Consider the following 27,259-nt stretch of genomic DNA (forward strand, 5'->3'; position numbering starts at 1 on the left):
GGTCTTAGGGTTTGGGCTAATGGCATTCCCTTCAGAAGGACTTCTGTGCCAATTAGTTTCTCACTTTCTCTTCTATCAGGTTCCGTGTACCTGGTTTTATGTGATGTCTTTGATTCACTGGTGTTGCTTTTGTGCAGCATAATAAGTATGGATTTATTTGAGTTTTTCTACAGGCAGCCATTTAATTCAACCTGCGCCATTTGTTCAAAAGTCTGCCTTATTCCTAGAGTTTATTTCTGTCTTCTTTATTAAATATCAAGTGCCCATAGGTATGCGTTTCCATTGATCCATGCGTCTGTTGTATGCCAATACCAAGCTATTTTTATTATTAAAGATCTGTAGTACAGCTTTAAATCAGAGATGGTAATACCTCCAGAAGTTCTTCAGTTATTCAGGATTGTTTTAGATAGCCTGACTATTTGCATTTCTATATGGAGATAAAGATTACCCTTTCACTATTTGTGAATAATCATTTTGGAATTTTATTGATATAGCATTTTCATTATATTAATTCTACTGATCCTTGAGAATTGGAGATTTCTTTATCTTCTAATGTTCAATTTCTTAAAGTTATTGTATAAGTCATTTGATATTTTATATTAAAAGCTTTCTCTCTATCTATCTGTGTGTGTGTGTGTGTGTGTGTGTGTGTGTGTGTGTGTGTGTGTGCATGCGTGCATTTGTGTGTGTTAATTTCATATTCAGATACTTTGCCGTAGTAGTTTCCGGATGGGATTTTAAAGGTCACTTATGTGTATTATTATTTAACTGCAAATAAATAAAATTGGTTTTTAAAAATAAGTTAGGCATAGATTCACCATGTAGCCTACCATTTTTGTATTACATGTTTACATAAAAGACTTCAAAATATAAGCCTAGAAATAATTTGAACCTAAAGATCCACAGCAAATATTTTCAGAATTGTGGCAAGTCTCAAATAATATACTTTCTCATCAGCAGGTATGTAGAGAGAAAGTACTTTATTCATGTTAGGACATCATGTGTGGTTCTATAAAACAACAGAGGGAGGAGGAGCAGGAAGAGTAGGAGGAGGAAGAGCAAGAGGTAGGGGAGGGGAGAGAGGCGGGAGGGCGGGAGGGAGAGAGGGAGGGAGAGAGAGAGAGCTAGAGAAGGAAAGAGAATACTGATAGAAGCAGCAATTCAGCTGTGTCTCAAAAGCATTTTGTTGATTAGAAAAATCAGACAAAAATTTTATCTTGGACGAATCTGTATAAAAACTCAGAAGAGACAAAGCTGTTGTTTAGGGACAGAAAACAGATGGGTGGTTATCTGCTTTGAGAGCTTTTTCTTGTGACAACAAAAGAGACAAATAGTCTTGAATGAGAAATATAGTTATACTGTCTTGGAAAAGTTGTGGTTTGATGGTGGTTGTGGAGTATGCACGGATGTATATACAAATGCAGTTTATCATGTGTAAATTATCCTAGAACTGTTTTTTTTTTCAAATGCTGGAGATAAAATCTAGGTCCTTGCTTTTGTTAGGAAAATACTTTATGACTGAACTAAATCTTCAACCCATAGACCCAAGTACCTTGACTGAAAAGAAAATAATCTTGTTTAGCAGCTTACTGGAATTCACTTAATTGAAATCAAATCTCTAAATTCTGTGTCTGTTTGCTGCAGTGTCAAGCGGAATAAATCTCCCACTTACAGGCTGAGGTTTGCAGTGTTTCCGGGCAGAATGTCAGCTCTCTGCTTCCTCCCACCTTCCAGCCCTACTTACTCTGTTTGCCATTAAGCTGCTTTATCCAGATATTTTCTGAAATGAGTTATATTGAATTATTTGATAGAATTCAAGAAAATATGTGCAAAGATTCTCATTATTCAACTCAAATTCATATATGTAGTGGCAGATAAAAAAGTTCCTTTGTCACCAGTTTCTTATTATTAGCAAGCATAATAAAGTTCCCAAAGTTCATTCAATTACCAATTTCTCTTCATGTATTCTGTGAGAACCTAAGAGGCAAAAATCAAATATTAGCTCAGAAAAATTATGACTTGGGAATACCAGATGTTCTTGTGGATTATACTTGACTTATTAATTTTTGTAAATAATTTAAAATTCATCCATTTTTTAAAAATTTTCTTGGAAGATCTTTATGTCAAACCAATGAGTTTTTATATAGTATTTTCTTTCTAGGTACTCTTTCTGATTTTGAATTACAACTCTGAAAAATGTACATAAGGTTTGGCATAGTATACTAAGTGGATCTAAGATGTTAAAGTAACCATGAATTATCTTAAATATATGGAGTAATTTTAGGAAAGACTGCAATACAAAATATTATAAGCTTGACTTTCTACACTTACACTTGATGTTAACCAAAAAGGGAACTGTGGCATTTTATTTTATATACTGACAGACTATTCATGTCTTTATACCCAATAACATCAAAAGGAATGAAATAATTTTCAACAACAAGACAATTTTTGTGCTATTTCACTCATCTCAGTGCTGAGAATAAGTTGCTTCTTACTATCATCTGGAGCACAAGGATCTGGATGTCAGTTAAAACAAGCAATGACTATAGCTCAAGGAGAGGCAGGATTATAAGTGGGGACACTGCCACCCCTCAGGAAGGCAGGGCTACCACTGGGAAGGCAGTATCACCTTAAGTACTGCTAGTGAACAAGGTAGAATAGTCATCTCTTTAAGGAACAATCTAGGCTTCTTCTCCAGAATCCCTGTCCCAGCACAGTCTTAGGAAGGGGTATGTGGTTGGGATGAGTCTGCTTATTCTTCTGAGTTTCAACTCAGAAAGGCACAACTGCCTTTCCCCTTTCTTTGGCAGATGCTGACCATAATGTAAATACACTTTTTAAGGCACTCCAAGCTTTTTATAATTTTCCTACATTCCTGCCATGTTGCTCTCTGTCATTATGGGGCTGAGCTCCAGTCCAGATTAACTCAAAAGCCACGCCCCTTTTCCCTATCTCTTCACCATTCTTCTCTGCTGGGCTACTGTTAATGCACTAAGGCTGGTACTAAGATAACCCGTCCTTAGCTAAAAGAATTCCAGCACCAGAGTTTGTGTATTTGACCATGTCCTCTGGAGGGGGAGACCTGGTGGCACTCAGAAGAAGGACAGCAGGTTACCAAGAAGAGACTTAATACCCTATGAGCATATACAGGGGGAGAAAATCCTCCTCAGGAACAGTCATAAGTGAGGGGAGTAAGGAGAAAATGGGAGGGAGGGAAGAATGGGAGGATACAAGGGATGGGATAACCATTGAGAAGTAACAAGAATAAATTAATAAAAAAAATTTTTAAGATACATTTGTCAGTGTAAAACAATTAAAAAAAAAGGAAAAAAAAAGAATTCCAGCAAAGTCCAGTGATTTAATTTGCATACAGGAACCATGTTTCTGAATAGTACCATTTGATAAACAATCAGAGTTTAGAAGTTCAAATACAACTTATTTTATACTTGAAGGATATGAAATGTTGAAATAACAGCAGGTTACCAAGAAGAGACTTGATACCCTATGAACATATACAGGGCAAGGTAATCCCCCTCAGGAACAGTCATAGGGGAGGGCAATAAGGGGAAAATGGGAGGGAGGGACGAATGGGAGGATACAAGGAATGGGATAACCATTGAGATGTAACAAGAATAAGTTAATAGAAGAGAAAAAAATGAAAATGAAATGGTTTGAAAGATTGTAATGAGGGAAATTCATAATTGTTGACTTGATTCTTCTGATGACTTCTGTCATGTAAGTGAGGAGAATAATTTATGTGAATGAATATTTATTGAACTATGTTAAATAATTTCTCTCACAAAGAAACATACTTGTTGAAGTCTACGTTTTTATTCATGTACAATGCAACTAAAGCACTTTAGATGAGAACACTGTAGACTTACATTATGTCCCAAAGCCAATAATATTTATAAGAATAGAATGGAAGATACAGTAAGAGAGTCAAATCCAGGTCAACATAACAGTGGCAGTGGAAAGTTGATTGATGGAATTGTAATTCCGGGGACTCTAGACATTTTTGGGAGGCAGAAAAAAAAAAGAGAGAGAAAATCCTGGAACAAACTTTCTCTTGGAGTTCTGCAAAGGAAGTGAGTGCTCTGATATTTTGATTGAATTTGTGGGTTCAGAAATGTGGCAGAATAAACCTTGGTTTTCAAACAAACTTGATGTGATTTGCTGCCTTAGCCTCAGGTAATCAAGCTTTTGGTATTCCTCTTCTTTCCAGAGCATCACTATATGATGTACTCAAGATATGTGAATAAGATGTTGTCTGGTTCCCAACGGTTTTTTTAGAGCTGGCATTGATTATTCCTAGGGAAAGACAGTCTATATAGGAGTATAAAAGATAATATCATGTGCTAACTTCATTAATTTCACCATGTGCATTTATGTTAAAAAGAGAATGATCAGTATAATTTAGGGATTATTTGGGAAATAAAAAAAAGTAAATGCAACAAAAATCATGCAGCTAGTCAATAAAAGCAATAGTTTAATGTCTGTTTCACATGATAATGGAATAGTGGGACAAGTAACCAAAAACATAAAATTTAAAACAACGTCCTCATAGGTTATAAAAGGGACAACAAATACATGTGATAAAATCACATGAAGCTTTTAGTCCTGAAATAAACTGAAAATAGCATAGTGAATCTATAAATGGTTTGAGTATTGGAAGAAAAATTGTGGTTTGCTTGTCACAATTGTAAATATATTGCCTAGTTAATATCCAAAAATCAATATCAATTTATTTAAGTGACCAATAAAAACAGGGATTATGCAGATCATCTAGCCCCTGTGCAATAATATAATTATTTATCATTTTCTCCATTTATAAAATGTTTATAATTAATAATCAAAAGGTTGTAATTTCATAGGCTCTCCTACAGACTTTAATCAAACAAGACAGGAACCTAGAGGTACCTGCCTAAATAAATATCTAAGTGGTCATTACCATGGCTTCATCACCACAGTGAAAATGCTCAAGGTCTAATTTTTCAAATAAAATGCTTTGCCAAAAGGTTTTCTTTAAGAAAACTTTTGAGAACATTGTTTACAATAATGTACACCCTCTCAATTTGAAGAAAGTGCAAGTTATTTCTGATAATGTTTCTTCCTATGTTCAAACACTCCTGGTGATTGCCAACTATGTAATTCTTTGGATACCATTTCTAAATCCAACATTTTTATAGATAATTGATGAATCTTATAAAGCTTTTCTTTGCATGTACTATGCAGTAATAAGCTATCAACACTCTAGTAAGATATACAACATAGTATAATTTTAAAAGCAATGCCATAATAAAAATTTATGTGCTATAATAGTAAAATAAATTTTAAAGTAAAACCAATACTCATTAAAATATTTCCACAAGGCCTTGTTCTTTTAATGGATATGCTAAGTAAGAGGAAGAAATGTGTAAGAAGTAAGAGCCATTTTTAAGGTTTCAAAATCATTTCTCACTCTCTAAATTAATAGGAAAAAGAAAGTAATTAATGATTATTTGTAAAAGTTGACTGTAAGACAGATGCCACACTCTAGAATACCCTTGTTGACCTGTTGTTCAATTTTTTATTTAAGTACTATTTTCAATGATAAGCTCAATGGATATATGCACAGTATAAAGAGAAAAATTCAAATATTACTTGTTTGGCTTTGTGTTTGCCTAAAACATGTAAAGCTTTTATTAACATATGTTGATCAAACATTCAGGCATGAGTCAGTATGAGCTGAGAAAGAACGCAAGCTTGTATATTAACATTTTTTAAGATAATTTAAGTCTACGATTGCTACTATCAGTTTTTACTAGGATTATTATCATTATTGCTTAGAATTCAATTTCTCCTCAAGAAAGAGCACCCAGTCTAATGAATGGGACAAGGCGAAGCTGTGGGTGGTTCTGGAATATGCTGACCATTGTGATTGGTTTTGCCACTAGCTTGTTTCATGTCCTTTCTTCAAGTTACCAAACTTCAAACAAAATATTTGTAACAGATATGCACTACTATATCCACTTCATATACTTGTATTTAAAATAAGTGAAGAGGGAAATATTATGTGGCTTTATTTTTATGCTCTAGTAAAGATATGAAGGGACGACAATGTTCCATTCTTTTAAAACATATTCAAGTATTTATAAGTTGAGATTCAATGGGAAAAATGAAATAACCTCAAACACTTTAAGAACGTGGTCTTAAATAATATAATAGATCTGAAGTTTGTTAAAGTATAAAGAGCAAGGACCATGAGAGTCAGTCTTCATGTGATCAGTCTTTGTGTAGGAGCCAGTGGCAGCTTTAAAACCCAAGCTTCAAGTTAATAAAGCAAGAAAACTGTTAGACAGAAAAGCATCTAGAATGCTTTTCTTTTCTTAGGAGAGCAAAGATAGCCTCTGATTTTCATTTTCCTTGATTCACTGACAGAAGAACCCTATGATGGCTATTCATGACTATCAACTTGACTACATCTGGAATTAACTAAAACCCCAAAACTGATGGCAGAATTGGGAATTGTGTGGGAAGTGGGAAGATCTACTTCTAGTTGTTTGAGTGAGGAGACACATTGTTAATTCAGATCTTTTGAGCTGGGGAAACTAACTTCTGATCTGGATGGACTCCTATCTACAGAAAGCACAGGTAACAACATGGGGAATGAAGTTCTTATACTTTCCCTGCTTGCACTTAGCTTGCTAGAAAGTCTGTTTCTTCACTGTCGTTAGAGCCTACTTCTTTGTGATGTCAGGATAAACTAAAGACCAGAGGAGACACCCAGCATCATGTACTGAACAATTGCTGTCTTCTTAGACCTTCTTTTCATAGGCAGCCATTGTTGTAGTAAGCAGACCACAGAGTGTAAGTCATCGTAATAAAACCCCTTCTCATATAAAAAAGTTCATTGTATTTTCTTATATATTTATAAATATTTATATATCTTTATATGTATATATTTATTTCTAATTATAAATATTTATATTTACTTTTATACCATGTATTTAAATATTCCTTCTATTAGTTCTATTTCTCTAGAGAGCCTTGATTAATACAAAGTTGCTAATTATTTTGAGGATTTTAATTCTCAATTCATAAGTAATATATTAGAGAGAGAAGAGACTGATCATAATGATGCTAGATCAACATGGGAAGAGGAAGCATACAATATTATATTTAATTATCGATCGATCGATTGATTGATTGATTTATTTATAATAGTACTTATAGTGTATACCAGCAGATAGAATTGTGTTTCAGCAAAATTATACCATTTGCAGAGATAACGCATTATGATATTTGCTCCAGGATGAATCACTTTCATAGCATCTGCTTTTAAAGTATTAAGCTCTCCCTCCTTTATATCTAAGTGTGGTTGATGTCATAGAAAATAATGAGTTGAAACATCATGTTCTTGTTGAACGTTACAGAAAACCATGAATGTTGACTGACAAGCTTCTGAAAAGGCTACTGCACTTTTGCAGACTTTAAGAAATTTGATGTCTTCTTAAAAACAAAGACACGATCATCAGTAAGTCACATGAAACCTAATCACAAAGGTTCTAAATGATGTCAGTTGCAGTTATTACAAAGCTGTTTCTGAGCCTATGGGAAGTTGGAGTGCACGTGTGTAGGCACATGTGCATGTGCACGCACACATGTATATTCACACAAGGTCTAATATGAGCTGTAAAAAAGTGACACCCTTAGATATTATGGTATAGTAAAAATATGTGCCCTCTGGAGGCAGAATACAGATGTTAATGGCCAATTATAAAAACACACTTATAGAATGGAGTCATTCAAGTTTTGGCTATTTTTGTTCCTGGCATTCATATTAATTATATGTGATGTAAAATTTATTTTATTGGTAACACTGTTGTAGAAATCAAAATTGCAATATTCCTGTGATTAGAATGAAATAGCTCCATATCTCACATATAGTTAAGTGTGGTACCTACTTGCAGGACTCTTGAGACAAGGTTAGGAAGTATACTTTTGTTGGTGTAGATATGTCCCTGAGGTTGGGCTTTGAGGTTTCAACAGGAAGTGTCATTCCCAGTATTTTCTCTGCTTCCTGTTTCTGGTTCAAGATATTATCTATCAACACACTACAACCATTGCCAGGCCTGCCTGCTGCTGCTTTTCCCACCATGATGGTTATAGACTCTTTCCCACTGTAGACATAAGCCTGGACAAACCTTTTCTTCAAGTTGCCATGGTCATTGTGTTTTATTGCAACAACTGAGGGTAGGCTCCTGGGAGAGTATGGGGGTAACTTCAACAGAGACTCCTAGCAGCTGAGGACATGGAAACAGGGGTAGCTACCTCCTAGACTGGCAGGATTGCTATTGAAAGGAGGGGGAAAGCAACCCATTCACAAAACCCTTGATGCAATTTTTTTCCTGTCTACAAGATATACAGGGATGAAGATGGATAACAGAGTAAGGGACTGGCCAACCAAAAACTGGTGCCACTTGAGACCTACCCACTGTGGAAAGCCAACTCCTGACACTATTAATGATGCTATGTTATGTTTGCAGGCAGGAACCTAGAACAGCTGTCCTCTGAGGGCTCCACCCAGCAGCTAATGGAACCAGATGCTGAGACTCATTCCCAAACATTAGGTGGAGCTCTGGGAGTCTTATAGAAGAGTGGGAGGAAGGATAGAGGAAGAAGGAGAGGACAAGAACTCCACAAGACCAACAGAGTCAACTAATCTAGGTCTCTGGGGACTTACAGAGATTGGAGCACCAACCAAAGAGCATACATGGACTGGATGTTGGCCCCTTACACATATGTAGCTGACAGGCAGCTTGGTCTTCAAGTGGGACCCCTAGCAAATGGAGCACGGGCAGTCTCTGACATGGATTCTGATGCCTGTTGGTAAAGGCAGTCTGGGCTGCCTTGTCTGGCCTCAGTGGAAGAGAATGCTCTTAGTCCTGAAGTGATTTGATATGACAGAGTGGGTTGGTAGGATGAGGGTGGATGAGGAAAGGGAGAAAAGGTTGGGGGTGGGGCTGGGAGGAGAGGAGAGGGGAGACTGCTTTTGGGATATAAATTGAATAACTAAGTAAATTTAAAAATAAAAAAGAAAGAAAAGTGAACAATTCAGAAGTTGTAACCAGGGAGTAGGTTACTGCTGTAAAGGACTTTAACATGAGGCTTTTCTGGAGGAATGTGGATGTGTTGAATTCTCTCCTGTAAGGTATGACAACCCTCATCCATTTCACATGAACTTGAAAGTAATATACTTGGAGTCCAAGACTCCAGTGTTTAGCTTACAATTTTATTCCTTAGGCACTGTGTGAACCTATACTTGTTTCTAATACTGTGTATTTTTCAGTGTCCTTATGTATATAGTAAAATTAGTATCCACAGTATTTTCTTTGCTCTCAAGCTAAAAATACATTTAATGAAGTTATTGAAATTAATTGTTATTGCAAATGTTTTAGTTTGTGCTTCAATTGTTGTGTTTATCAAGATGCAAGAGACATCACAGACAGACAGCCTGTTTTTAATTCTCAACACACAAAAAGTAGTTGATCAAGATATAATAAAATTCCCCCATTGAATACGTTTATATTTAGAACAGTCCTGTTTTGGAAATAATCATTGTGAAAATAAAAAAGAATTTGTAAACACAACTAAAGACATATTTTGTTTCTTTACTAATACTTGGCATAATATAAATCATTTCTAAAATGCATTTTTATATTCCGTGAAAACTTATGATGTACACTTATAGCGTTCATTAATTTGATACAACACAAGACAAATATATCTGGAAATATGATGTTATTTTTGCTTCCATTTGACTAAATCATCTCTATGTCCATTCACACACATTTTAAAGTACACACAAACACACACACACTGCAAATACCTAAAATTCGTATAGGTTTCTTCCATTTCTATAAAGAATGCTGGTTTTGGTTTTAGGTAACTAAAAGTGATCCTGATGCTTTTTGTAAGTTCCTTTCCTTCTATATGAGTATCACTATTCATCTTTCTGAAGCACAAAATCTTATTTAGATTTATTTATTTATGTCCAGGAAGCCTTTAATTCATGTTCATTTTTTTTCACCAACCCTGAATCTGATCCCCAAATAATTGAAAGAGCAGTACTTATAGCAACAACAATAACAACAATCATAATTGTGAAAGGATACATCATGGTGCTTCTGTTTGAAAGATTCTCAGTCATAGAATGTTGCTACTCATGTGAAATAAGTTTCCTCACCAAATACATTGTGTGCAGATTCTTTACAATCATTAAAAAGTTTTCATTTGATTTATGAGATGCTTTTAAAGAATGAATATGTAAAAATATCATATTTATTCATGGATGCCTTTTTGTTTTAGTGATGTTTGAGTACCTCTAAACCACATGAGTCACTACATCCTCTTCACTGACTTTTATACCAATTAACACATTCTTTTAGAATTTTCATAGACTTTTTGAAAAAAAACACAGAAATAATTTTAGGTAAAATACTCTAAGATATGAGAGACTATTAATACACAGTATGTTGATTTAAAAAAATCAATTGTTATCCCATTCTATATAAAATTTTCATATATCAATTCTCAAGAAAAATTACTGACCATATTTTCTATGTAAAACCAGCAAATTTATCTCCCTTTTCACTCATAATTTCACTAGCAAGATCTTTTTAATGTTTTTAAAATATGTGTTTTTTTTTAATTTCCAAGTATGTACGTATGTTTGTGCATGTCTGTGGGTATATCAACACATGCATAATGAGGACCATAAAAGTCAAAAAACTGTATTATATTTTGTGAAGTGAAATTCCAGGCAGTTGTTAACTACTAGGTGTGGAGACTGGTAACCACAATCTGGTCCTCTGAAAGGGTAGCAAGGGCCAGTAAACAACAACCCATTCCTATGATCTCTACCACACTAGCAGGCTCTTAGTAAGGGAGTGTGAAAAATCCTAGCCCATCATATCATGTCTTTGGGCCATATTGGAAGAAAAACTTACTCTTTCTCATGCTTATTGGTCTCTGTTTCCCGGTTATAAGATATAGCACTTTCTGCAACTGTTAGCTCCGTATAGAATATCTACATGTTTCTTGGCAATATAATATAGATCATCGTGTGTATGCTTCTGACTCTATACTACTTTCTTTCTGTAATTTGGTACAATTGTTTTTCTATTTATAGGATTTGCTTCTGCATGGCTTGGGTGTTAACTTCATAATCACCTCATCAACTAGAACTAAATTTGTCATCAATTTTGGAAACCATCTCAGGGCCTACAATTGCTGTAGTCAGGTCTCATTTGCATAGGAGTATTGCTAACTAGAGAAGGTTACAAGGGAATAAAGGAGATAGAGTTTCAATTCCCAAGAAATGTGTGCTGCGAGTATTAGTTTTATAACATAAACATAGATTTTTGGCTTACAACTGTATTTAAATATTGCCTTCATTATTCCAGGCTTCTATGCAATACTCTAAAGAAAACATTTCTAAGATTTCAAGCTAACAAAAAGGAAGAGAGGAACACAGTCAGCACACTGAAGAAAGAGCAAGTGCTTGTCTCTAGAGGAAATATGAAGTGTTATAGAGGTCAAATGAAGAGGCTAAATGAGAAGAAGAAAAGGCATGGTTGAAATATATCTACAAGTTTATGCGTGATAAAAAACCAAAAAAGAATCCACATGGTGATGAAATCAATAGTGACCGTAGCATAACCTGGTTCACGCTGTAAGTGAGTTTAGCCTGGAGAGGATGCTGATGACAGCACAGTGGGAAATGGCAGGAATGTAGATTCTGACAAAAGAATCTCAATTCAAACATAAGATGCTGTTGAGAAACAAAACTGTGTTTTCTTTAGCGGTAAGTAGAGTCAAAGGCGTGATGTTTTTTCAGATAAGAAATACAAGGTCCACGTTATGTTTTAATGAAATGGCCTAGTAATAAGTGAAAAAAGTAGATTATGCAGGGCAGAAGGTGGTTTCGCAAAAAGAAATTTTGTGAACATTGCCTGAAGCACAGTTGGACACCCTTTGTGAAAAGATACTCTTTGTGTATTAACAGAGAGAAAATAGATGTTAACAATATCTGAATCCTTGATTTGCTGTTGGAGTGTTAAGAGGACAAATTCATGAAGTTTTCTGTTTCCTCCAGACAGATTCTTCAACTGTAGTGACACAAGGAATAGAAATGAAGATTTGGGGGAAATAAAGAGGAAGAAAGTAAAAATTATCATTGCAGAATTGAGTCAAACTTGCCATGTACCACAACTATTCAAATCAAGCAAGTTTTACTAGTCTTCTAGGATACACTTGAATAACGTTCAGCTGCATTTAGTCCACAAGAAAATACATGAAGTATGGCCTTGAGATCCTAGGAAATTGACTACAGGAGAACTCAGGACACGAAGGAGTTACTATTTAAAACAGTCCCTAAATTTCATACCTAAACTAAACAGAAAGAGAATAAATCAGAAGGAATATGTGAATCAATGAACATGAAAAGTCAACAGATTGAGGATCTTAACACAGTCTATCCTCAACAATAATATTTAATTGCCACTGAAATGTTGAATAAAATACTTGATTTCCTAGCTTAATGAACTATCTGTAGAAACAGTTACACATTTTTTATGTTGGACACAAAGAGGAACTACTCAAAGTTCCTCAAGAAAGACTTGCTCTCTAGTTGAAGAGTAATAACCTAGCTGTCAGGTCTTTCAGTTCTCACCAACATCAAGGATGTGCTAGAAGTGGACAGATGCATTAGATGTGTTACTTAAGATGATGGTCACACTAGGGCTAGCTTCATGCAAAGAGGTAGAATATGCAGGCTTGGCCCTTGTAGCTCAGTAGGGACACTACATTAGACACTCAATCCTCACTCAGGGGACATTGTAAGGTCTGTATTGCACTTCAAACTTTACAGTCCATTTGTCTTCCTTATCCTCCATAGTCCAAATTTTCACTCCTAGATGTATATGCCAAATCTGTCTCTTTTAATATAACTGCATATTGGGAACCCCCATGTAAGTATCAACACTACTTCAAAACATTTTGAGTAATGGCTTAATGCTTCAGGCTTCTCTTCTATGAATCTTTGTTATATGAACAAAACTATATTTTAATGTCACATAAACTCACCTTCAGTCTAGGTGTATAAATAAACTTCTTGTGTATATGTGTTCCCAATCCCAAAGATATCTCATTGTTATTTAAATATTTTAATGCCTGAAAAAAATTCTAAAATTGCTGCTCCCAAGCAATTAAGATATTCAAGTTTTAGTGATTTGGGAGGCAGCAAGTTAGATGAGATTTTTAAAGTAGATCCTTAATCTAATTGGGCTCCACAATTAGAAAAAGAAGAGAAAATAGCCCTCTCTCCCTTGTCTTTCTCTTTCTCTCCTTCCTCTTTCTTTCTCCTTCTGAAGATAAGTGCTATGTAAAGAATCCAGAAGAATCAAGGACTACCTAGTTATTAGACATCAAGAGGAATCTGACCAGAAGTCAGCCATGATGGTAGCTTTATTTTTAAATTCTAACCCTTGGACTGACAAAAACCCAATGCTCCTACATGAGTTACTCATTGGTTGTTTTGAACAAGAGTCATTTCTTTCACCAATAGTGAAATATTTTGCCACCTGAATGTTCATGTATATCTGTATCTAAACAAACAGAGCCTTCTCCTCCACTCTCCACTTGATAGCCTTTTGTGTTCCAACCAGATGACTTTTGAGTTTAACTCTTTCCCATTAGACTGTTGAGTCGGTGTTGATAAGAAATGTACCTTAAGCATATTCCTGCATTATTTTAGGTTTTTGATATGTCATGCTTTTATTTGATATTTTTCACAATAAAATAATAAAATGAAAGAAAAAGAACTTGGTACCTGTGACAAATGTGAATTAAGCTTTGTAATACATTTTTTTTCTCTTTTTTCCAGTACACTGTTTTGTTTTTGCTAACTGTCTTGGGACTGAGTTTGCCCAAATTTCATAAATAATCTGTTAAGAAGTATGTCAGCATTGGGAATTTCTAGCACAACAGTCTTGTTTTCCAACAAAGTTTACAACAGATTGATTTACATTAAAGAATATGTGTTATACACAAGTGCCCAAAGAACAGAGCACACCAAGCAGCCAGAGTTATCACAGCCAACATTTCTCAAATGGTCAGAGAAACTTGTTGCCAGGCCATGCCCTCGCAGAACATTTTCCCTACATTTGAAGTTATAAATGTGGCTTTCACAGATGAACCAATGTCTCTGCTGCATTTCATTCAATGGTAGCCCCATAGAGCTTAGTCTAGATTTTATAATTATATTGTCTTAATCCTAAGTTTGTTTTTTTTTTTATTCCTAATATTCTGTCTCGTCTCATATCCTATGAATGTATCCATGACCTTAAACTAAGGACTTCTTTCAAAATAGAGCAGCATACCTTTCTGGCTTAGTGGTAAGGCAGTACTCACATTGGGAGCCCCAAGAATGTTTTGTTGTTATTATTGTTTTTTTTTTTATTTACTTACACTTTACTTTTAGAAAAAAAAATGGGTGTTGCTTAGTTTTCAAAAAGTCAGATCTCGTAAACTGAAATCTTTAAACTTGTATGTTATGTCTAAATTTGTTAAAACATCATTGTCTAATATGAATAGAGCACTTAACTGGAGGCCAGACTGCCAGATAATATCACATCAGGAGAACTATCTTGACCACTTTTTCCTGATGGGTTTCTTGTAAGTGTGAAGAACAAAACACATTGTGCCATCTGTCTAGCTGCCCCACATTCTTAGAGAGCTGGAAGCGTTTATTGTGCTGATGTTGAGAGAAAATCCTTAGAGAATGCTTACATAGCTTTAATCCCTCCACTGGCCACAGGTCCATAAAAAGGGATAAACTTTTTCCATAATTAACTTTTATGGGTTTGTACGGCTACTAACAGAATAAGTTTTACATCATCTTTGACAACTTTCATCACAAGTCCTAAATTTTTGTTATTCTTTTTTACATAATGTGATGCATGGTATTTACCTTGAGATATTAAAAAAATGAAGATTCAGAAAAATGCTGACATTTGTTTCTTCTTCTTCTTCTTCTTCTTCTTCTTCTTCTTCTTCTTCTTCTTCTTCTTCTTCTTTTTCTTCTTCTTCTTCTTTTTTTACCTGGCACATTCATCTAAAAAAAATAAACATACATAGCACATCTTTCCTGTCATATAACTATACAACATGTAACTTATTGTGCCAATGTCTCCTGCATCTAATACCTGTAGCCTCTTACTATTCATTAATCAGGCAATTTCCTTTCTCAATGAGTAAGATAGGTACAAACTATCAAAGCAAGGAAAGTGCCAATGACTAGCTACCACTGGAATAGACCTTAAAACTGGCTTTTCAGTCATTTCAAAGTTCTAAGTTACCTGACGACTCTTAGATATTCTTATGTAATATGCTGCTTTTAAATATTTTTTAGAAATGAGAAAAATAATATAACTCATAAAACATTACCATCAAAAATATTCCCCTCTGTGACTTACTATTTTTGCTTTTAAATTGTATTTCTTCTAGCCGGTTGTGGTGGTGCATACTGGTAGGATTTGCTGAAGGAGGCAGAGGCAAGAGAATAATGAGTACAAGGCTAGCCTGGGCTACACGTTTAGCCAGGCATGGTGGAGCACGCTTTTAATCCTAGCAGTCAGGAGGCAAGGGCAAAGGCAAGGATAGCTGTGAACTCAAGGCCAGCCTGGTCTACCAAGCGAGTCCACGACAGCCAAGGCTACACATTGAACTTTAACATCCCACTCTCACTAAAGGATAGGTCATTGAAACAGAAACTAAGCCGAGAAACAACATCATTAACCAATGCCATGAATCAAATGGATCTAACAGATATCTATAGAACCTTTCACCCAAACAAGAAGGGATATACCTTCTTCTCTGCACCCCATGGAACCTTTTCTAAAATTGATCACATCGTAGGTCACAAAGCAAGCCTCAACAGACACAAGAGGATTGAAATAACGCCTTGTATCCTACCAGATCACCATGGTCTTAGGCTGCAATTCAACAACAACAGTATTTCTTCTTATGCTTACGACAGTATTACTGTTATGAGAGAACAGGATGAACAAATGGACCTAGAAAAGAGAAAGAAGAGAAGTTGTTGTGAAAGAAGAGAGACAATGAAAGCATCAGGTAAAAATTAGTCCCAACTCACTAATTAACAACTGACCAGAACTTCTTCTAAAATTAGACTTCTTCATCTGCTAAGTAAATTACAGTTTTTCCTTCCAGCAAACAGTAGAATTCCATTACAATAAAAATCAATGAAGTAAAACAATACTATTTTGTAGGAGCCTCTCGGCCATGTAGACATGCAGTTACCATGCTTGTTTTGCCTAAGTTTGTTTTAGTGCCTGCTGAGGCTAGGAAGCTCAAGAGCTTACTCTAATGAGTGAGTAAAACAAATTTTTATGAGCTTCTTCATGCTTAAGAAATCTAAAGGGGTTGTGATCAGCAGGCTTTAAATCATAGTCACAATTTCAATGTATTTAAAGTAGTTATTATGTGAATGTGTATGTGTGAGCTTGTGTGAACTTCTCTGCACTGACTGGGTGTAGGTACCCACAAAGTCCAAAGGGGCTCAGATCCTCTGGAATTAAGAGTACAGCCCATTTTGATTCATCTAATGTAGGTGCTGAAAGCTGACCCTGGGTCCTCTACATGAACAGTAATCACTTATTTTTATTTTTATTTATTAAAGAAGTTGATGTTTTTGTTTGTTTTGTCTTCTTTTATGTTTTTATTTATTTTTTATTACATCTCAGTTGTTAGCCCATCCCTTGTATCCTCCCATTCCTCCCTCCCTCCTGCTTCCCCCCCTACTCCCCTCCCCTATGTCTGTGACTGAGGGGGACCTCCTCCCCCTGTATATGCTCATAGGGAATTGAATCTCCTCTTGGCACTCTTCCTCTGAGTGCCACCAGGCATCCTCATCCAAGGGACATGGTCAAATATGGGGCACCAGAATTTGTGTGAAAGTCAGATCGCCTTCTCCACTTAACGGTGGAGAATATCCTGTCCATCAGCTAGCCTGGGTAGCAGTTTGAAGTTTACTGCCTATATTTTCCTTGGCTGTTGCCATAGTTTTAGGAGGCCCCCAGGGCCCAGACCCACCTGTAATTTTCCAGGACCCACTGGATCCTTCTATTTCCTCGTTCTCCCAGGCTTCTCACACCTAAAGTCTCAATAGGATGTCCTCCCCTCTGACCCACTTTCCGTAGGTAAAGTTTTTCATGGGGATGTACCCCTTGGACTCGTGTCTCAATATAAGTGAGTATATACCATTTAACTCTTTTTGCTTCTGGGTGAACTCACTCATTATAATAATTTCTAGTTCAATCCATTTGTCCACAAATTTTGGAAATTCCTTGTTTTTAATAGCTGAGTAGTATTCCATAGTGTAAATGTACCACAGTTTCTTTATCCATTCTTCTACTGAAGGACACGTAGGCTGTTTCCATGCTCTAGCTATTATGAATAGGGCAGCTATGAACATGGTTGAGCATATGTCCTTGTTGTGTGGTAGTGCATCTTCTGAGTATATTCCAAGGAGTGGAATAGCTAGGTCTTGAGGAAGCCCTATTCCCATTTTTCTGAGAAAGCGCCAGATAGATTTCCAAAGTGGTTGTACTAGTTTGCGTTCTTTTTTTTTTTTTTTTTAATTTAATCACATTATAGCAGGATCTCAACCACTACCCCTCTCCTCCCAGTCTTGCCTTCATGGCCTTTTATCCCCATTCCCCTCTCTCAGAGAAAGGGAATGCTAAGGGTTAACAACCCACCCTGGCCCCTCAAGTAACAGCAAGAGTAAGAGCATCCTCTTCTACTGAGGCCAGAGAAGCATCACATCTAAGGGAACAGGTTCCACAAATAGGCAGTAATCACTGTTAACTGGTGAGCCCTCTCTGGCCTTCACAGTCGCAGTGTTAGAAACACAATCTGCAGTATAGGAAAGGCGTGCCAGGGATGGAAAGAAGCCTCACAGGTTGTAGGGACTATGCAAGAACTTGACCTAGGTCCCTTACACGTACATGTTATCCTCGATGGCCACCATGTGTCCCCTAGAAAGAGAAGAGAGGGCTGTCTCTGACATGCACTCTGTTGCCTGCTTTTCAATCACTTCCTGCCTGACAAGGCTGCTATGCCTGGCCACAGAGGAAGAAGATGAGCTCAGTCCTGATGGTGTGGGTGATGGGGGAGGCTCTCCTTATCTGAGGAATAGGGAAGGGCCAGGGTAGATAGAGTGAAAAGGAGGGAGGTTTGGACCTGGAGGAGAGCTGCAAGGAGAATTGAAAAAAAAAGGAAGGCATGCCTTTTATCAAGGCCGGCACTGCACTAGCTACCACTGTTTGGATTTTATCACTGCACATGATAATAGAGACCAGATGGGATTTCAGGTGGAAGTTATCAATGGTCTAGAGGCATGAATCTATCTGTAGGCAAGAGACAAGGCAAAAGTAATTTATAATAGAAAAATATTAACCCTGTTAGGAATCAAATAATTTCTACTGTATTTGGTATCACAGGGAGGCTGGGATGCTCTTTTACTTGAAGGCCTGGTCATCATGGGTCAGGTGTCCCACTAATTGGACCAGTCCCTAGAAGAATAGTTTTCTCAGAATGTTTCTTAGTTTTTGACTTCTGAGTCTCTCTAAAAGAAAATCAGAACAGGCAAATACCCAAGTGATATTTCACCCCAGGCATATTGGATCGTTGTTCAGTCTTAATATTTGGAATTCTGAAACAGGGGAATTGCTGTTAGTTTGATGCCAGACTAGGATAGAGTGAAATTTTTATCAGAACCCTAAAACAAAACAAAATATTTGGAAGGCTATTTGTTTCATTTGTGTTGTTAATTCTCTATGTTTGAAATCACTTATCACCACTTAGAGTTTTTGGTAGTCTCTTTAAAGTAAAGATTTCATCTGCAAATACTACTTTGACTACTTCTTGGACTCTTTGCATCACATTTATTTCATCCTTTGCTCTTTTCCTCTAGCTAAGACTTGAAGCATTGTACTGAATAAATGGATACAGGGTAGACCTTTTGCCTTATATCTGACCTTAGTGAAAACTGAGATTTTTCTCCATTCATCATGTTGGTAGCCATAGGTTTGCCATTTAAAATCTTTAATACACTGAGGTAGGTTCTCTCCATGCCTTGCCTCACTTACCAGAATATCAGGAAGTTAAGGGATTTGTGTGCTCAAGTATCACCACAAAAACATCACAGAAGCCCTGACCTTTGCTGATGGTGCATGAGGCAGCCCTCATGAGTGAGGAGCAGTGCATCCCTTCTCCACAGCTTCTCACTCTCATCCTAATAATAACTTAGTTTTGAGAAAGTGTAAAGAAGACCACCAGGGATTACCTAACCCAGAGAGCAGATCCTTCTAATGGACCTTTCCAAATTTCTTATAGAACATATAATAGGACAATAGTGGAAAAAAATAAATAGACATTTTTCATAAAAAATAGTGAAATATAACCTAAATACTCACTCACAAAAGATAACTCCAACAGTATGCCAAATACACCAGATATTGTGGGATATGGCCCTGACTTGACAGAACAGAGGAATTAAACCTAACTGAATCATTGTGATGTGACAATCCGTGGAATTTTCATGAAGTATGAGATGGTGTTACAGTGGAAGAAACAAAAATCATAATTACACTGTACTGAGGAAGTCATAGTCTTTTATGTATTATTAATGTATAATTAAATAACTCACAGAATTAGGAAAACTACACTCTTGTAAAAAAAAGATTATTCCATGATGAACGCGAACCTTCTGTATCATAGAATTTTGTTTTTTAAGCCTGGCTTGCAGAGGAGGTAAAAAGCCTGCTCAACGGAAAAGAAATTAATGTTCCCTCACCCTTGCCCTCAGATTCCTGACAGCTGAGAGAAAGCAGTTGTTATGCTGGATAATCTGACAGGATAAAAGGACATTTTCGTAGTGTGACAAGTTGACATTGTATCAGTGGAGATGAGATTATTTTATAAATTGCTAATATCACAAACTGTCAGGCTTTTACTTCAAAGCCCTTGTCCTAAGTCAGACCTGTCAGGATCTGAGTTAATATCAAGAAAATAACTTGGTTCTTTTCTCTGTGGAGAAACTAGTCTTGTTTTTATTTGTTTGTTTGGTTTTATTTCAGAGTATTTAGCATTTATATACATGAAATTTTTGTTTACTAATGTGTGCTGACTCAAATTCAATTAAAAGAAACATAATTCAACATGCATAAACCCTTTCATTGAAGCAAACAAAGTATAGGGCACTTGCTTTCTTAAGCCTTAATTGATTTGTTATGTGACCACGAGTTAGTCACTTGTTCTCAAAGAAACTGAGACGTTAGAGGAATAACTGTCCTGTGACGTTCACAGGTGGGTCATGCAGCATATTTGGATTTTATCTTTTGCATTACTCATATGAGTACAATAAGTCTACATTCGCAAACTATGGCAGACAGTATTGTTATTATAAAGTACTTATTGTGAAAAAAGAAATTTGCTTATTTTGTTTCTGACTCAGCGAAGTTGTTTCAGTTTTAATCACCAGGATCCAGTGAAGAAAAAAGAAAAACAGTGAGTAGAGATTTTCATAACCTCTGTATCAATTCAGTGGAATGCTGTTTTTCAAAATACCATCAACTCTCCAGAACAGATGCTTCTGTTAATAAATGGGCACATTCTTGTGATAAAATTAGACTAGTAGTTGACATGACCATGATTTGTTCAACAAGCAATTAGCTTGTATTACTTAATTACCCTAAATATTTTTCATGTGTGGTTCTTCCTGCTGTATGTAGTTTATTTTATTCATGTTTAATAATATAAGTGTATATGTTAAAAACATAATTAAAAATGGAAAAAATGGGCACATTATTTTTCATCATGGGACTTAGTGTTATGGTATGAGTATTTGAGCATCATAATCTCATTATAGGTTCTCAAAAAAAGTATAAATTGGTACAGATAAAGTCATAATAAAAATAAGTCCAGACAAAATGTTTATGTAGTGAATATATTTAAATAAGAGCATTGAGATAACTTGAGTGAGAAAATACAATAATATGGAAAAGAGAAATAATTTTTTCTTTCTTTATCTGATCTTTCTCTGCTTTACTTATTAAACTGAAGGTATTTTGCCATTTCAGTTTCTTTGCTTCCTCAAAAAATATTACATTCCATGGTCTAGTAAGATCACTCATGGGGTAAAGGTATTTAAATCACAAAGCCTGGAGAGCTGAGCTTGATCTCATAGACCAGTGTAATGATGGAAGGAGAGAAAAAATTCCATAAAGTTGACCTCTGACATTTACATGTGAGGAATCACAAAGTCATCCTCTACCACACACACACACACACACACACACACACACACACACACACACACACACACAAACACACTTAAAATTACATCCCTTTCTCTTATAGTTTCCAGCTATAAAGCTATTTGTGCTTTGCTGTAGACTGGATATGTGTGTCTTCCCACAGACTGCTAGCATTGCTATGATCTCAAGTGGGATAGTGTTCTGAGATAGAGCTCACAAGAGTGTAATTTGTTCTAGATAAGACCATGAGTGTGGCGCTCTTGTGGCATTATGGTCCCTTCATGAGATCATGTCAGAATTCTCCTACTCTACCATCTGAAGATACTGGGAGAAAGATGCTAGGCATCCAGCAGCAGGAGAACGGTCCTTGACATTAAACTAATAATGCTGTCACTTTTAACATGGCTTCTCAGCAAGGAGATCTGTGAAAAACAAAAGAGTTCAAACCTCTAGCCTCTGATTTTTTTTTTTTTGTGATAGCAACTCTAATTAAGATCTTTATTTAAACTTTTAAATAGCCACATTCCAGTCTTGGCTGCACCATTTAAAATCCAGGGACAAACAATTTGCCTTGGTTGGCATCATTTTCTTTTCTGTAACTAGAAATACTGTTTTCTTTCATGGTTAAGATGGGTTTAAAGAGTAAGTCAGGTTTTATAAAGAAGGAAGTAAATAAAAGTACAAATTGCCTATTTTAAATAAAGATCATTTCACTGTCATCACCATATCATGTGTTATTCATACATATTTAATGATCTTAGAACAATGATGTAGTATAACTAGCCCATGATTATGTTAGAAAAAAATGATGAGTAACTGAATAAGTGAAAAATAATTTAAGGTAAATTACACTAAAAATCCTTCAGAAACATACACCTATCATATACTAATTGTGATTGATATTAGTTAAAGTGAGGGCATTTTTATTAAAAGCCACCAGCTGTTCTCGGAAAAGGTTAACTACTTTGTATTTTCCACGTGCAATGACTATGATGTCAGTAAACAATGCTTCACCTTGTTAAAGAGCAACAGCTGATTATCAAATTAGGTGCATTTATTTTTTAATTAGCTAAATGAGAGAGATATATGTGCCTTTCTTTTAATTATTGCTGTCGAATTTTCACTCTGTAATTCCAAATAATCCATTCTGAGAAGCTTTAGGGTTAGGATATGACTTTAATCTTAAATAGCTAAATGTTAATATTTTCATTTTTTCAATGAACATCCTCCAAGTAGGAACCATAAATATTTCTTTCATAGGGAAATAATTAAACACCTAATGGGCTTCCTTTTCAATATTTCTTCAAAGCAGCATTCGAGTACTGGGGTCTTAGCTCAGCAGACAAATGTTTGGTCAGCATGCTAAGAGCCTAGACTCCATCTCCAGTATTGAAAAGCAAAACAAATAAAACACCATCTTCAGATGTCTTTACAAATGATGGGACCCATCTGTGGATTAGCAATTTGTATCCAGATATGAGAACAAGCTGTGCTAAAAAGATTCTCTTCTCTGTCTATCATTGACTGAATGGAAATGATCAATTCCTCTCCCTTTTAAGTTGGGGTGGAACTTAAGAATACCATAAGTCCTCAAAGAGGGGAGTGTCTCATCACCTGCTGGAAAACAGTGATGAATGCAGTTTATTAAAGAGCAGTCTGCAGGGTGAGCTCATAGAAGAAATGAGGAGGAGCCAATATCGTTATGGAATGGCCTTGAAGAAGACAGAAAAGAAAATTTCTCTCTGTATTTTACCAAAAGGAATGTGTTCAGCAAAGGCCAAGATCCTGAGGGAGATGTGATGTTTGAAGTTTACCTGCATTAGTCCCTGTTTTCTTACACTTTTTCCTTTCCACTTCTGCTTAGAGTTTTTTCAAAATACATTCAGGATCCTTATGCACCACAAAAGGACTAGACTGGACAGAGGCAGCATGAGGATGAAGTGGTTTTAAATATGTATAATTGGAGAAGAAAGAAAAGGCCAGAAAGGTGGAAGAAAAACACAATGAAACGCTGGAAAAAAAGATGACTGATTATTTCCACACTTAGGGAAAATTATAGGGATGCATAGTGCTCAGTCCCAATAAAGCCTACAGAAACCAGACATTTCAAATTCTTGATAACAACTCTACAGTATCAGATAGAAAAGACAGACATGAAAGTATCAGCAAATTCTCTCTTGTTTAGCACATAGGGTAGAAGGAGTGAAACTATAGCAATAAATGGTTGAGAGAAAACAGGTCTGCCCTGAACTCCACACCCACATATGACCGCTCAAAGGAAAAATGAAATGACATAATGGATTTGGAGTGCACTTGCCTAAATCCTGATTCCCATTTTTTTATATATATATATAAAATTCCATCTGAATCATGCTGTAGAAGTAATTTATGCATGGTAGTGTGTTAAATCAGCACATTCAGTAAAACAGAGAGCCCTCCTCAGTGGATACATTTTGTCTGATTCACTAAATCTACTAACACAGATCCTTGAAGTTCTACAAGGAGGAAAAACTGTGCTTCTAGGTTAAACTTGGACTGAAGGATGCAACATCCACTATTCTCTTGCTCTGTAGCCTCCCGTCTGCTCTGTAGTGTTTTTGATTTCCCCAGCTTCCATACTAAAATTTCTTATGTTACATTGCCTGTCAAATACACAGTCAAATACATATATGTGTAATATATGGGTGTATGTATAAAATATACATTTTATATGAATTAATATGAATATGTATTATATGTGTATAAATATATAATGTATATATATTAACATACTATTGATTTTATTTTTCCTAAGAACAGTGATTAATACATAGGATATAGTCAGAAAAAAAACCCTAATTTCTTGCACAACAAGAAATGTAAAGGAATTATTCTATTGGAAGAAATGACCAAAACTCAGATCAACAGAAAAATATGAGGAAACAGAGAAACAGTAAGTAAATGGATAAGATGTCATAAATCCCTCATATCAAAATAATTACTTATATAATTTTTGACCATAAGCACCACTTATGTACTTCTGTGTTTTACTGTTTTACTTAGGCTTTGCCTTATTTGTGGCTGGAGAGATGACAGAAAATTATTTAGGTGAAAAGCATGCTAGATCATAATCATGAGGAAGCAACCAGAAGACTGAGAACAAAATGGTACTGATGAGCTGTCTTCCTTTTTTGTCTTCCTATCATCTTTATTAGTTTGAAAATATTTAAAAAAAATTTTTTTGAGACAGGGTTTTTCTGTGTAACCTTGACTGTCCTGAACTCACTTTGTAGACCAAGCTGGCCTTGAACTCACAGTGATCCACCTGCTTCTGCCTCCCAAGTGCTGGGATTAAAGGCATGAGCCACCACACCCAGCTTTAAAATAATTTTTTAAACTCTCTTTGAGGGTTTCATCTAATTCACTGCCAATGGAGCATTGTAACATTAATACTTTGCTTTTTAAATTTTTATTTATTTTTTATTAAAATTTTTACATATGCATTTATATTATTACACATATATACAATAAACTACCTACAGCAAGAAGAACCATGGCATAATCAGGAATTATATAAATGTTACATTTTTAGTGTTTTGACTATTTGTATTTGGCAGGCTTGATGAAAGCACCTTTCATATCTTGGCGCATCTAAAAATCTGAATGTATATAGATGAAAAAATACATTTAATTTTAGATACAGTAGTATTGAATTCAAATGTAATATTATCCTTCATATACATTATATATTTATACACTACTATGAGATATTGTACCCATATACTCAATTATAATACACGTTTACTTCCAGTACTTTGAAAGTGCCATTGCAGGCTGTTGAGTATAAATAAGTTATACTAGTTAATTTTCAGTTGATCAAATCATGCTCACATCAATTACTAGTCAATTTTTATCACAAGAATACACATCCTAGATAATTTCTGAGCTATTTACAAGACATGGGAGGTAAGATGAGCCCTGGGAGGACCAAAGTGATACCACAGCTCTACCTAGGTGGTGAGAAAGGGGTTAATACAGTTTAAAATAATTTTCATGTTATGTCATAAAAACTTGGAGGAACTGAACAATAATTTTGTTTTATTCGTTGAGATGGATAAGCCCATGCTTACTTGGTCACATATTGTTTTCACTGCGGTGAAGCAAACGGTCTGACAGGAATGACCTAACTAGGTAGGCCTGAGGCCAAAGAGAGTCTGGAAGTGACTGGAAATGAGGATATCTCTTTTCAGGACACAATTCTAGGGCCCTGTTCCTTTAGTTAGGCTGTACCTAATACTTTCTACCTTTCTTCATAAGGCCATCAAATAATGAAGATATTAACTGACCAATCCATTGACTTGGTCATAACCTTAAATGGACATTATCCTCTTAGAAGTTGTACCAGCTTTGGATCAGGCTGTCACAAGACTCCGTAGATATTTCATAATGAAATAATGACAGTACCCTTTAACTTTAGTCACTCAAAGGTAGATTTTAGAGAGGTGCCACACACACTAATTCACTTAATGTACAAAGAACCTGCAGGAGTGATATGATTCTAAGGCTTAGATATTAGAAGGCATCTCATAAGATAAACTGCCTAGATTGAACCAGCAACTATTAAGTCATTGATGTTGGGTCCTTCTTCCCTCCCTTCAAAAAGCTGTCAAAAGAGTGAAAATACTAATATCCTCATTAATAGGCGTTCACAGACATGGTTGGGCATACATACATACTCAAAGTTGCTATCTGATGTGATTTTGAAATAAATAAATATTAATTTTATTACTTAGTGTTGAAAAATAACTTTTAAATGTTCTCTCCCTCCCTCTTTCTCTCTTTTGTTTTTTATTAAGTCTTACAAGGTATGTAAGAAATGATACTGGTTAGTGGTAAATTGCTCTGGTACTATAGATATTCTGATATATAAATGTACTATATTATGAAATGACTGCTACTCTGCTAAGTACCTTATTGTTATCCACAGTTTTCTAGTTTACATTTAAATGTTTCTTAACATTTTACAGTCTGTTAGAATAAAACTGAATCTTCTTTGAGTTTTCTTTTTGCCAACACCACTGTTTTTATTTTAAAGTTTATTATTAAAAATTTGCAGATGGGTCGTGGTGAGTTTGAGGCCAGCATGGTCTGCAAAGTGAGTCCAGGACAGCCAAAGGTACACAGAAAGACTCTGTCTCAAAAAACAAAACAAAACAAATTTGCAGATAAAAATATTCCATATAAATCCATTAATGAGACCTACATATATATAGATATATATGATAGTAAAAATCATATATGATTTTATATATTATCTGTATGATAGTATAAAGTACATATAAATTATATATACATATATACATCAATTCATATGATACACACACAGAACTCAGTGAACTTTCATACAGTTAAAATAACCAGATGGTACAGAAGTAGTGGAGTTTTACATTTCAACTATCGTGTATATTTTTATGTGTTTATTCACCCCAACATTCTCCCAAAACAAAAGTAGAATTAGAGGTACAAATACAATTATTTTTTACATCTTCTTTTACAACTCATAAATATTTAGCATTTTTTTCTACATGTAATGACATGAATGTGTGCTCATATAAATGTTATATATTACCCATTAATATATGTGTTATAAATGACACACATGACCAACAACGTGCAGTTATTCTATTTCAAAGATTTTTATGGCCTTGCATATTGCATATGCATATAATGCATAGGTATTATAAATCAATCCATTTGCCAGCAAATGTTTTTATTATAATTTTTAAAAGCTGAATAGGGTTCATATACGTGAACATATAGATATTGCATATATAATTGGACTTATAAATCTTTTCCCTTTTTAATTCTGTCTATATATTATTTTCTAATAC

General features: G+C 35.3%; 1 long non-coding RNA gene across 2 annotated transcripts in view; it reads right to left on the reverse strand.

Annotated features, from left to right (window-relative positions):
• Nucleotides 1–19,592, reverse strand: part of LOC311603486 — a 127,803-nt gene extending 108,211 nt beyond the window's left edge. The window contains exons 1-4 of one of the 2 annotated variants that reach the window (XR_014781102.1): nt 19,548–19,592; nt 15,914–16,121; nt 15,017–15,160; nt 1,850–1,977 (exon numbers count right to left, since the gene is read on the reverse strand). This is a non-coding gene — a long non-coding RNA (uncharacterized lncRNA). Of the gene's footprint in view, nt 1–1,849; nt 1,978–15,016; nt 15,161–15,913; nt 16,122–19,547 lie in introns of those variants that run through there. The other variant, XR_014781101.1, reaches the window with a different exon arrangement.
• Between the last annotated feature and the right edge of the window lie 7,667 nt (nt 19,593–27,259).

Source organism: Acomys minous (genome assembly GCF_964271855.1).
Source record: "Acomys minous genome assembly, chromosome: 8".
Lineage (NCBI taxonomy): Eukaryota > Metazoa > Chordata > Mammalia > Rodentia > Muridae > Acomys > Acomys minous.